This window comes from Bos mutus, chromosome 2 (genome assembly GCF_027580195.1).
Source record: "Bos mutus isolate GX-2022 chromosome 2, NWIPB_WYAK_1.1, whole genome shotgun sequence".
Classification (NCBI taxonomy): domain Eukaryota; kingdom Metazoa; phylum Chordata; class Mammalia; order Artiodactyla; family Bovidae; genus Bos; species Bos mutus.
The window spans coordinates 133,208,677-133,219,397 of record NC_091618.1 but is presented as its reverse complement, the minus strand read 5'-3'; the positions used below and the strand labels follow the sequence as shown (position 1 = coordinate 133,219,397).

Below are 10,721 nucleotides of genomic sequence, written 5' to 3'. Positions count from 1 at the left end.
ATTAGCTGCCGGCATTGTCATTTGCCTTCTATGGTCTACTCCTTGTGTGTAACACTGTCAGCCACCTCCTATTCTAGGATGACGTACATCTCTGTGATCTCTACAACCAAAAGAGTGCCTGGAAGAGAGAAGATGCTCAGGTGGGAAAAGGAAAGAATGATGGATTTTGTTCAACATCTAAAGTAAAAGACTAACAACCACAGACCCAGATAGGTTAACTCTTTGCAGATAAAGCCTGATTGCACTCTCTGTTTGGCATCAAACCATAGCAGGTGGGATTCAAGGTCAATAAAAGGTCACTTCACTCTTCTCAAGACTGTTTCTTTAATAACACAGGAGAGAGCAACTGAGATTCACACCTGGAAAGGCCCCTCTAAAGGCTTCCTGGTAGTGCAGGGGAAATGGCATGGGTTAGAAGCTGCTTTCTACATGGTTGACCCCCATCTCGATTCTTTAGCCAGAGAGACCAGCACAAGTCAGACTAGACCACCATCACACTGCTTGGCCCCAGCTGGGGCCATGCTTAGCATGTTTTTTCTTCATGCTTAGAAAAAACAAGGGATGAACTAATCTTAGTCCCAAGGTCTCCTTATCTTTGAAGTTCAGGGTTCAGGCTGCAGCCTCTGAACTTTTCTTGCTCCCTAAGATTCTTTCCCTTCATGTCCTTCAGGACCCCCTGACTCCACCCTCTCTCTTGGTATTTCACCTGGGTGTCCCTGGGTCATGCGTACTTTCTTGCAAAGTCTGCAAAGGGTCCTTATACTCCTCACCAGTTATCCCTGATCTGATTAATGGTTCAAGAGCCAAACTGCACTCTCTGTGGTAACCCCGCATTCTTACAAAGAGGAAGATTTTTTACAATTTGTGTGAAGGAGACTGTCAGCATTACTATTTAGTTATACTGCTAATTAACCTTCAACTATTTGTATAGCACATAAGTAATAACACTGCTTATATATGCAAGAGAAGTCTGATCACTGCAATGTGCATGACAAAGAGATTATTTAAGTGAATGCCTTTAAAATGTACCAATTTAATAAATAGCAAAAATATCATTTGACGTTTATTTTTGTGGGCCACCGTTATAGACCATCACATCTTGCTGCCAGTTGTGAGACTTTCTTCAAGCACAGCTACCCTGGATAATCTAACAAGTATATATGTCATACATATACATAGCATGTATCAATTTTTTCAAGCCTCACAACAACCCCTCCGAAGAAGGTAAATCCCTTTTACAAATGAATTTCTTAATACACAAATCAATTAAGCAGCTTGGAGCATATGGTGACTGAGTGACAAAGCTGACACAGCTATACTGTGATGTGCTCTGGAGTTCATGCTCTGCTCACTGGACTGGGCCCCTCTTTCCTATGCTATTGGTCAGTGTCTTTCCACTTACAATTAGTGTGAGTCTGTGTTCTCATCTACAGAGCTTCTGGAATGCCAGTCTCTGGATGGCACAGTGCTACTCTTAGGGTAATTAATTCTTCTTTCATTAGTTCATTCATACTACATAGACTAGGACAAGAAATATTTCAAAGAAAAACTTCAAAGTGACATTTGGGGATTTTCAAGGAAATTCTATATTCCACCACTTGATTTTGTATTTCTAAAATAATGTCTGTTAATGACTGCCTTTTGTTATGCTATCAATGTTTTTAGTGACCACTCCTTCCTATAAAACAAGGCATTCAGATTTCAAGCAAATTGGAGGGAGATCTCACATTGAATAAGAAGAATGAAAAAGATGCTCAGACCTGCAAATTCAGGATACAGAATAGAGAACCTGGATTCTAAAATATCCTGTTCTGCCTCTTGTGGTTACAAACAGAATCAGTACTTAGTGCGATGGGAGGCATCCTGTGAAGGTGAGTCATGTGAGAGAAGTGAGTTATTGATGCAGTGGTCATAACATCTCTCAACTACAATGGTTTCCTCTGTTAGCTTCCCAATAATTGAGTATTTCTAATTTAGTTAGTTCACAATTTGTACCCTTTCTGTGCACAAGATAAATTACTGCAAGCTTGAAAAGCAGAGAACCTGGAAACATATTGAGTATAAAGAGAGATTTGACAAAAATGCAGCCAGAATGGGGCTGGCTGGCCATGGTCAGGTCTAATCAACTTCTGTCACAAAGGGGCTGTTGTCTCTGACCTTGTGTGTGTGTTGCATTCCAGGCCACTATTCAGGCAGTCCTACACAATTTGTGTAGAAATAAATTAAATAAACAACTATCCAGGGAGCTTACTCCCTGAGCAGAAGAATACTGTTAACTTCAGTGTTTATGTGCTGGCCAAGAATTAAACCACTGCTACAGAGTACGTAGGGTTTGTAGGTTAGAAGAGTTTTTCAGTAAGAAAACTGAAGCTCAAAGAGGAAAATGAAGATTTGCTCAAATTCTCGAAGGTGGTTATTGGTAGGGGCAGGACAATTCAGGTCTCTTGATCAAATTCATTTTTCAATCCCTCTGTGATGCCCAACATCAATGTCAGGTAGCCTTCCTGGGTATAGGCTTCTTGTTTTTGATGTATGCAGTGAGCACCAAGATCTGCTTTTGGAGAAGTGGCTACCCACTACTCCAGAGGCTGCCCACTACTTCCCTGGGTCAGTGACTGCAGACGAGGTGAGCTTTCCTCAGAGAAACTGGTGGGTTGGAACTTCTCCCCATTTCATGAGTTTGATTAACTGGAACAAATCCCTCAAGCATCTTGATAAAATTATATACTCTTTCCACTAATTTCCAGCTATTATTAATTATTCCTAAAGTAGTTTTAGTATCAAAATATATTAGAACAGCTTTCAGTTCAGTTCAGTTCAGTTGCGCGGTCGTGTCCGACTCTTTGCAACCTCATGAATTGCAGCATGCCAGCCCTCCCTGTCCATCACCAACTCCCAGAGTTCACCCAAACCCATGTCCATTGAGTCGGTGATGCCATCCAAAAATCTTATCCTCTATTGGCCCCTTCTCCTCCTGCCCTCAATCTTTCCCAGCATCAGGGTCTTTTCAAATGAGTCAGCTCTTTGCATGAGGTGGCCAAAGTATTGGAGTTTCAGCTTCAACATCAGTCCTTCCAATGAACACCCAGGACTGATCTCCTTTAGGATGGACTGGTTGGATCTCCTTGCAGTCCAAGGGACTCTCAAGAGTCTTCTCCAACACCACACTTCAAAAGCATCAATTCTTCGGCACTTAGCTTTTTCTTTATAGTGCAACTCTCACATCCATACATGACTACTGGAAAAACCATAGCCTTGACTAGATGGACCTCTGTTGACAAAATAATGTCTCCGTTTTTAATATCCTGTCTAGGTTTGTCATAACTTTCCTTCCAAGGAGTAAGCGTCTTTTAATTTCATGGCCACAATCACCATCTGCAGTGATTTTGGAGCCCAGAAAAATAAAGTCAGCCACTGTTTCCATTGTTTCCCCATCTTTTTGCCAAGAAGTGATGGGACCATATGCCATGATCTTAGTTTTCTGAATGTTGAGCTTTAAGCCAACTTTTTCACTCTCCTCTTTCACTTTCAACAAGAGGCTCTTTAGTTCTTCTTCCTTTTCTGCCATAAGGGTGGTATCATCTGCATATCTGAGGTTATTGGTATTTCTCCTGGTAAACTTGATTCCAGCTTGTGCTTCATCCAGTGAAGCACTTCATATGATGTACTCTGCATATAAGTTAAATAAGAACAGCTTTAACACACTTTAAAGTCATCTCATGAAGTGAATCTGAATTGGGTTCTAGACCTTGGAAAGGTGGCTACTAGAACTCCTCCTGGAAAAATTTTATTGCCTTTGTTCCCTCTTGGAGTGGTATGATGCCAGCTGTGCTAAGTTGCTTCAGTCATGTCTGACTCTTTTCAATCTTATAGAACATAGCCCACTAGGTTCCTTTGCCCATGGGATTCTCCAGGCAAGAATACTGGAGTGGATTGCATTCTCTTCTCCAGGAAATCATCCCCAGCCAGGGATCAAACCCATGTCTCTTCCATCTGCTGCATTGACAGGTGGGTTCTTTACCACTAGCGCCAGCTAGGAAGCCTCATGTATGGGCAACAGTTTACTTCTAATTCTCCTGCCTGTTTTATCCTTATTCAGAGCAAAGAGAAAACCAGGAAACACTAAAACAAAAGTTTTGAAAACAAATCCATTTGATTCTGGATAGACAGATCATGCTGTAATAACTAACAACCACCAGACTTCAGTCTTACACGACAAAAGTTTATGTCTCATCCCCCTCATGGAAAGTCCATTCTAGAATATAGGCAGCTCTCTGGAGCTGCTTTTACTGCTTCATCCAGGAAGAGACACCTGTGCTTGATGCTCTTATTCCATTGACCAGACCTGTTCATGGCCCCACTTAGTGCACACTGCAAAGAGCTGGGACTGTAGCCATTTGTGCGCTTGGTCAGGAAAGAGGCCTGTATACTGTGAGTGCTTAAGTCTGTATGAGTTTGAGTAAACTCCAGGAGTTGGTGATGGACAGGGAGGCCTGGCGTGCTGTGATTCATGGGGTCGCAAAGAGTCAGGCATGACTAAGTGACTGAACTGAACTAAACTGAAGCTTAAGTTCCCACCCTCAGACTCTGTTCCTACCCTTGCACAGTCTCTCTTGTGAAGGTTGCCTTATTCCAGCATCCTGAAAGTGCTGACCTTTGCCACAACTCTTATTTTCCACATCTGATGGGAAAACTGGTCTTGTCAATCTCACCCCTTTAATACCTTCAGTGTACACCTTTGTCTTTATTTCTAATAAGTCCTCATCATGGCTAGAAAGTATCTCTATTAGTAATGTTCCATTCCAGTCTATTATCCATCTACAGTAAGGATAGTTCTTTAATATAAATCTGATTTTGTCATTCATCTTCTCAACAACCTTTAGGGAACACTTATAGTTTTAGGTTCCTTGTAAGGAAAGCTATGACAAACCTAGACAGTATATTAAAAAGCAGCACCATCACTTTGCCAAGAAAAGTCTGTGTGGTCAAAGCTGTGGTTTTTCCAGAAGTCATGTACGGATGTGAAAGTTAACCATAAAGAAGGGTGAATGTTTAAGAATTGATGCTTTTGAACTGGAGATTACTGGAGAAGATTCTTGAGAGTCCCTTGGACTGCAAGGAGATCAAACCAGTCAATCCTAAAGGAAATCAACCCTGAAGATTCATTGGAAGGACTATGCTGAAGCTGAAGCTCCAATACTTTGGCCACCAAATGTGAAGAGCCAACTTATTGGAAAAGACCCTAATGCTGGGAAAGATTGAGGGCAGGAAGAGCGGGCAACAGAGGATGAGATGGTTGAATGGCATCACCAACTCAGTTGACATAAGTTTGACAAAATTCTGGGAGATAGTGAAGAACTGGGAAGCCTGGTATATTGCAGTCCATGAGATCACAAAGAGTTGGACATGTCTTAGCAACTGAACAACAATAATAATAGATTCAAGCTTTGGTCCAAGCTCCCTAGAGGTTAGGCCTCCATGGCACTCCCTTTCATGACCCATTCTCATCCTCCACCACACCACAGCCTGCCCTTTAGTCTGGGCACATGGGATGAATTGCCCATGTGCAATTCAAAGGTGTGAAAACCCTTTGAAAAACACAACGCCTTTGCACAAGTCTCCTCAATTTGCTAGAGTTCCTAATCCCTTCTCTACCTCATTCTTCAAAACCCACTTCACATATCAAACCTTTGTCTAGCTGCCAACCAGAAGGCATTTACCCTTTCTCTGTGATCCTTTTTTTGTTAGTCACTGTTATAAATTTGTCCAACTACATTTTAATCATTATTTCAAAGGCCTACTTTGATGAATCCAGGGAGACAACTTGAAGGCAGGGCTTTATTTACAGCCATGTGTCTTACAGGACCAGGCAAACAAATTGCCACATGTCAGGAAATCAGTGAATGACTGTGGAATGAAAAACTCTGGAACACCATCTATCAAATGGAGCAAGACGTTTGAGTAGTCACAGCCTCACGTGTCTGTATGTACCTGTGTGAATTGTTTATGTGAGCATCTATGTGTAATCAAATTTTTCTTAACTTTCTAAATCATTGTGAGGTGCCCATCTTGGTAAGGTATCTTTAGAACTGTGGTTATGGAATGAGAAAAGACAATGGCCTTCAAACCTTGTGCTTATCTAGGGAGGAATTAGATAAAGGCCCTCCAAGAGAGGCCTTCCAAGAAATGCCCACAGTTCTGTTTCTGGGCAACTGGATCTCACTGGGACTGTAGATAAGAAATTTTTGTCAAGTTGAGAATTGTGTCATTACACACTTGGACTTTAAGTCTCTGTCATTAGGCCTGGGAAAGTTGCTCTAATTTGATCTGGTCAAATTGCCTGAAGTCTCCACTGGACTAAGGTATGGCAAGAATAGATGACAGGAAAGCAGTGCTCCAGCCAAGCAGAAGGACAGGGAGTGAGTTGGAGTCTTCTTTTGCCAGGAGCCTCCTACTATAATGCATGAGCAGTCACAGTTCTGCTCATGAGTCTCCTTTGACTGCTTCTTTCCTCCCACACCCTCTCTCCATCCCCTTACTCTGAACTGTGGCATTTCCTCAAAATAGGGTGTACTATTCATGCCTTTCCTTGCCTGTCCTTCCTGACTTAGTGCCTCAGCTATTGATTCAAAGCCCCTCTCATGCCTGTCCCAGCCTGGTTACTTTTCTTTTTCTTTCCTCTGTGCCTGTCCCCCTAGTTCCTCCCCCATTTTTATACTGTCAGTAACACTACCTACGTTCATCTACCACTGGCCCAGAAGCCCTTCTCAGCCAGTTACCAGATCTGATTCATCTGTCTCTCACAACAAAATTCACAGCTCCCACAGAGCACTTGGTCAGCAGCCTCTTGTGAGAGAAGGAGAAGGGGTTGGGTGGGCAGCTTAGTGAATATGGGAGTGGGTATAGGTCCACATGGGTGGATGAATGGTGGTAAGGGAGGGGGTGAGTAACTTAGTATGTGGGGAGGGTGTGTTCATGAGTTAGGTAGATGGTGCATGAGTGCAGGGGTTAGGAGTGAGTACATGAGTGAGCTGGAGTGGGCAGTGAGCAAGCAGGCAAGTCAATGGGGGAGTGGGGGTGTCAGTGGGCATCTGAGTGATTTGGGGTTGAATAGGTGGGTCAGATGTGGAGGGCAAGGATATAGTGGAGTGGAGTGGAGAAGAGAGCAACATGACAAAGCCAAAGTGAGAGCCAGAGCCCTCACTCTCAGCATCTATGCCCCCAACCCTCTCTCTGAATAATAGTTCCTGTCACTTCACACCCTCACTGTCCCCCAATTTATTCAAATATGTGCCAAAGGTTCATTCAGAAGCAGAAGGTGCAGACCACGTGGAACCTCCTTCAGCCCAGAGACTGGTGTGGAGGAAGGCAGCTTCTGCTGGACCCTTCACCACAGTCCCTGGCAGAGAAGAGGTGACAAGGCTCAGGATGAACATCTCCTTTCTGGCAGAGCCCTCACATTCAGCTGTGGCACCAAGAGAGTCCTGTAGATGACAGGGTACATGCACTACACAGGCCCACTGATGTGACCATGGACGTGGCTTTTTGAGAGCAGAGGCGGTGTCCTATTCATCCGTGAGTCCTCAGGACCCAGCTCAAAGCTGACAGATGGGGGCTCAGAGACTAGGAAGTGAAGGGTTGAAGGGAGAGGACATCAAATGCACTGGAGAAAATAACTACCTCTCTGAAGTTAATGTTTACATTCACAAGCTGAGAGCCCTGAGAGGACCTAGCACTATATTACTTCTGGATTTGAAGAATAAATTGTAACTGAAAAACTGAGGGCATTAAAAGAATTATAGCAAGTTGGGTGGTGCTTGCAGTCTTAGTTCATAATCAGACTGAAATCACAAGCAGTGTCAGTGGGTGAGAATGCTATTTCCCTAATGGTAGAACCTTAAGAAAAACACATTTTGAAAGTTAACAAGCAGGGAAGAGACAAAAAGAAACATGATTTGTTTAAAAAACATATGGAGAAAGAATTCTCAACAGATTCACAGCATTAGTAATTCTGATTGTCTGATATTTGTATGGCAAGGACAGCCCACTGACTGATTTATGAAATCTCATTAATGGACAGTTACAAATTTCATTGCTTTTATTAACTGCTTGAAGTGTTATTTACTTGATTGAATTACAGTTCTGGCCATCAACACTTTGAAATAACAGCCCAGTTAATTAACATGGCATTACCGTGGCAGTGCCATGACTATCCTTGGAGGATTACGTCAGCACCAAAGCACCCAGGGTGATGGATGCACCCGAGGTAAGTGCCACCAGAACCAGCAGTATTGGAGTATCATTGCACACCTTACCTTATGGGGCTTCTCACCAGTACATCTTCTATTCAGGGAATGAGAAGACCTCCTTCAGGGCTCTTAATGTCCCTTCAGTGGACCCCAAGTCTAAAACAGGAGGGATCCAACTTGATCTGATGTGTGCCAGGTGACCTAGGTAAGGTATCTCCTTGTAACTTTGTTACAGGAGGGTGCATGTTTCTGTCTATATTTACAAACGAGAAAATTAATGTTAAAGTGACTCACTGACATGCCCACATACTATAGCTGTTAAATGGTGGAGTGGAGCTAGACTCACATTACTCTGGCCCACAAGCCACCCGATCTGTCATCTTTCAGGAATTTTCTGAAGCATCAGAATAGGAGGCTACATCAAAGGGTGTGAGTTTTCTATTTCCACAGTGTGGCAGTGCCGTGACCTCTGCCACCAGCCAAGTTGCCATGGAGGTCTGTGGGCATGTTTTGGATCACATATCAAACCATCAGACTCCTCACAAGAAAGCTCACCTCTGGTGCAGAGTGAAGTCATGAGTTGCCTGATAAGCTGAGCCTCTCTTTTGGTGAACAGCTTCTGCTACAGTCACTTTTAGATTTTTTTTTTTTCCTTTTTACAAGAAATGCACAGTGTAATAACCATCTAGCTCCTTTATTTCTCAGTGGAGCTGTGTGTGTTCAGCACTGACCTCACTGGCCTTGCATTTGGCTGGAAGCAATGCTCTTATTAAATCAGAAACCAAAGAGGACCCCTGCCCCTTAACCCTGACCCCAAGACAAGCCTGAGGCTGGCCTCATCCTGACATCACCAAGGAGTCTGGCATTTAAATGCCAACATCTCTCCAAAGATCTGTGATGAAAGCAGTAGGCCGTGCACAACTTTTTATACTTCATTTCCCATTATAGGAAAAAAAGGGAAAATGTCAGAGGAAATTCAGTTCTGAAACCCAAGGCAAATTTCTCATTGGGCAGAGAGGGATACAGCCATGAGGTGACTTCAAGAGACATTGGAGCCCCTCCAAAGTCACCTCATGTCCTCAGACTGCTGGCTGCAATCTTGCCATCAAAGTGGCTGGCCACTGCAGAGTATCTGCTATGTGCCAAGGACTGTGCCTGAGCTTTTGCATGCTCTTTCTCTGTTCCTCTACCTCCTTGTCTATCCTGAAAACCAGATGGAATAGCAAGTCTGAGAAAGATTGGCTTGGCAAAACGGGGAGAAATCCAGATCCTGCCAGACATGTGGCTTTGGCATGGTGATATCCCCACTGTCCGGAGGTTGGTGGTCAGCCTGCAGCTTCAGAAATGAAGTTCAGTGAACAGGGCCTTCATTCATTCAGTAAGTGTTTGTTGAGTACCCCTCTGGAAAGCTACTTGCTAAGTTCTTAGGATTTACTGGTGCATAATGGAGGAGTTTCTTCATAGAGTTTCTCTTCTGGTGGGGAATCTGAAGGCAAACAAAAATGGTGATTGCAGGCCACAGTGCTTGCTTGAAAACAACAGTATAGATGAGAGAGAGAAGGTGGGTGGGATGAAGGGGAACAGGTGCCATTAATCAGCTCCTGAAATGACACCCAGAGTATCAGTTAATTAATTCACTGGGAGAACAAAGTGCAAATAGGCCTAGACCGTGTGCTGTTACCAGTGTTTTCTCTGAGATAGATCAATGAACTCAAAACAGAGATGAGAAAGTGCTTGACCAGTTGGAACTTGAACAGATGAGTTCAGTGTAGAAATAGCATGTCCAACTACGGCATATCCACTGAGCCAGCCTGGTGTCTGTGTTACCAACTTGGGAATATTTGAAGGTCCTCTGGACCACACTGACCTTGGGACTCCTGCATTTGTCTTTTTGACTCTGCTTTTGTGACCCCTGTACCTCTCTTCTGACTGACTTCACCTTTCTATAAGCCTCTTTACTTATTGTTTTCCTAGCTTGGCTTCTCAAGAAATCAGGGGCTGGAAAAACAAATTTGCATTAGGAACAAGAAGGTAGGAAAATGTCTCAGAGAAGAGAAAATCAAGGCAAGGATGAGTATGGGGCTAACTCTCATGAGTACAGGAATCCAGGGAAATTCCTGAAGAGGTCTATGAACACTTTCTCAACTCTTGACCCAACTTGGTAAAGGGTAGCCCAAGGTATTAATTCTGTGATGTTTCTAGGCTGTACAAGCATCAAGGCTAAGGTACACAGATGCCCCGGCTGTAACAACAGAAGAATTCCAAGGCATAAAGTAGTAGTAGTAGTAGTGAAAGTCTCTCAGTCATGTCCCACTCTTGCGACCCCATGGACTGTAGCCCACCAGGTTCCTCTGTCCATGGGATTCTCCAGGCAAGAATACTGGAGTGGGTTGCCATTTCCTTCTCCAGGGGATCTTCCCCACCCAGGAATTGAACCCATGTCTCCTGCACTGCAGGCAGATTCTTTGCTGA

The 10,721-nt window shown here is 43.6% G+C and overlaps 1 non-coding gene across 1 annotated transcript; it reads right to left on the bottom strand.

Annotated features, from left to right (window-relative positions):
• Nucleotides 1-860: 860 nt before the first annotated feature.
• On the bottom strand, nt 861-990 carry LOC138985021 (small nucleolar RNA SNORA19). Its single transcript, XR_011462257.1, has one exon. It is a non-coding gene; the product is annotated as a small nucleolar RNA SNORA19 (small nucleolar RNA).
• Between the last annotated feature and the right edge of the window lie 9,731 nt (nt 991-10,721).